Source organism: Canis lupus, chromosome 33 (genome assembly GCF_003254725.2).
Source record: "Canis lupus dingo isolate Sandy chromosome 33, ASM325472v2, whole genome shotgun sequence".
Taxonomy (NCBI): Eukaryota; Metazoa; Chordata; class Mammalia; order Carnivora; family Canidae; genus Canis; species Canis lupus.
In genome coordinates this window covers 19,849,360-19,851,617 of record NC_064275.1, presented here as the reverse complement: position 1 = coordinate 19,851,617, position 2,258 = coordinate 19,849,360, and the positions used below count along the sequence as shown (strand labels likewise).

Sequence of the window (2,258 nt, the reverse complement as noted above, 5' to 3'; positions counted from 1 at the left end):
TGTGTGACCCTGATAAACTAAGTACCTCCTACACCTTCCTGAAATTGTCTACTTCCATTGTTGATTTTTATTTTATCATTTTCATCTGGGTATAATATTGCATATGGATCCTTGTTTATTTTTGTCTTGTTAGATTCAGCCTATTATTTCACCCTGTCAATTACTCTTTAGATCCTAATCCCATCATCGCATATTTCTGTCATCTTTGTCCCTTCTGGCTTCATGGCATCCACATATTTGATGAGCAAGCCTTATGCATCTCATCCAAGGCGCTGAATTTAAAAACAATAATGCTTGACAGGACAGGGCCAAGGACAGAATCCTTGGCCATGCAAGTAGAATTCGCCCTCCACATAGGCATCAAACCATTAATCAGCATTGATTCAGGGAGATATTTGTCTACTTAATAGCCTTTGCATCCAGTCCAAATTTTTCCACCTTGTTTGTAAGACTCTCAAAAGATTATTTACAAAGTGCATAAACTGAAGTCCAGAAACCCTCACTTTCTTCCTTCTCACGTCAGAGAAAAAGACTACTCACCCCCTGTGCAAAGCCGAGCACTTTCTCCAGGATTCCTTTCTTCTGTCTTTTCAATCTGCCTCTTCTTCCACTTCCACCCCCTTGCATGTGAACATAGCATATAAACACAGCCGGAAAAATCTTTGTTTCTCTCCTCTGCTTTTGTTTCCCATTTGGGATATTGCATATTTCCATTTTTTCCACTTTTCTTGGGCTTACTTATTCCATCTCTCCCCTCTATTCTCAGCATGACCAATACCATGACCTGTTCCACTTGGAGAGTGGATGCATTCAGGTGAGACTCCACTCATTTGCTGCTTTGCTACCCTTCAGACGTAATCTGAACCTGGCAAAGTGGAGGTGGAAGTTTCTCCTGCGTATCTGGAATAGTATCTTCTCAAAATTCCTCAAGATCTTGGCTCTCCTATTCCCTCTCTTATAGCATCACCCTCTTTCTCTCAACTGACTCTTTAAGCATCATCTTATAAAAGACTCTAGCTTCTTCCATTTCTTTATAAATAAAATAATTCTCTTCCAACTCTAACCCCTGCATCATATTCTCCCCACCATCTTTACTTCTTCACCTCCTCTTCCATTCTCATTCATTGGTGATTTGCCTTTGTATTCACCAATCCATTGGTTCTAATTAGGCCCCCATAGTTACCATCATTCTCTCTCTTTTCCTTCTCTCTCTCTCTCCCCACACACAAACACACACATGCACACACACACACACACACACACACACACACACACCTTTGCATTCCTTACCTTACAAGGCTTCTTTGCAGCTTCAAGACTAACCACTCCTTGTGTGTGTGTGTTTTTCCTTTAGTTTCTTTTTATCTTTGTTTCACTGACACTCATTCTCCTCATTTTCCTCCTCCAGCTCTGGATGCCTCCTCTTTCTTCTTGTCAGATCTCTCTTCCTCAATCACCACTTGCCTGGGCCTTCTCAGCACTGCCCACAGCTTCCTCCACCACCACCTCTTTCTGTGTGACTCCCAATTCTGTATTTTCAGCCCAGACCTTGTTGGAATTCTGTTTCAAATACAGATCTCCATATGCATGATTCACTCTCCCAAAATGAACATCTTATCTTCCTCCCGCGTCCTCTCACCAAAATATGCACCTCCTCCTGAAATCTCTATTCTGGTTTATAGGACTGCCACTCACTCACTTGCCCAGGCCAATAGTGTGCCCTGTTCCTCCTCACCCACAGTCAGTCAGTAGGTCAGGAAACCCTCTAGGTATCAATTCTTCAGGTTCTCATTTCTTGCCTGATTTGTTTGTGACAGGTTTCTAATTACTTCCCTGCATGTAATCTCTCACTTCTTTAATCTATCCTCTACCCACAACCAGTGTCATCATTCTAGGACAACCATACCAAATCATACCAAACCATGGACCTCCTTTATGTAATATTTCACTTGAACTCCCAGTTAACTGCAGGATAAAGTCCAAATGCCTCACCACCAGCCTCTACCTCTCCAGTGACGTCCCCTGAACACCGAATTCACTGCATTTTCCAAAGACATCTATGTCTTAATTATCACTGTGCCTTTACACGTACTGACATTGATTCGCAGAATAATTTTCCCCATGTTTAGTGATGAAATTCTCATTCTTCCAGATAACAGCTAAAATAATCACTCTTCCATGAATCATGATGACATTTTTCATGCCACCATTTCTTATGTTACTATTCTTTCTTGTACTGGCTGCTGTCAAGCACTTAC

The 2,258-nt window shown here is 41.7% G+C and overlaps 1 long non-coding RNA gene across 1 annotated transcript; it reads right to left on the bottom strand.

Moving 5' to 3' along the window:
• Window positions 1-538: 538 nt before the first annotated feature.
• LOC125754260 (uncharacterized) lies at window positions 539-1,655 on the bottom strand. The gene is made up of 2 exons (XR_007408006.1): window positions 1,291-1,655; window positions 539-620 (listed from the first exon to the last, which is right to left on the bottom strand). It is a non-coding gene; the product is annotated as an uncharacterized LOC125754260 (long non-coding RNA).
• Between the last annotated feature and the right edge of the window lie 603 nt (window positions 1,656-2,258).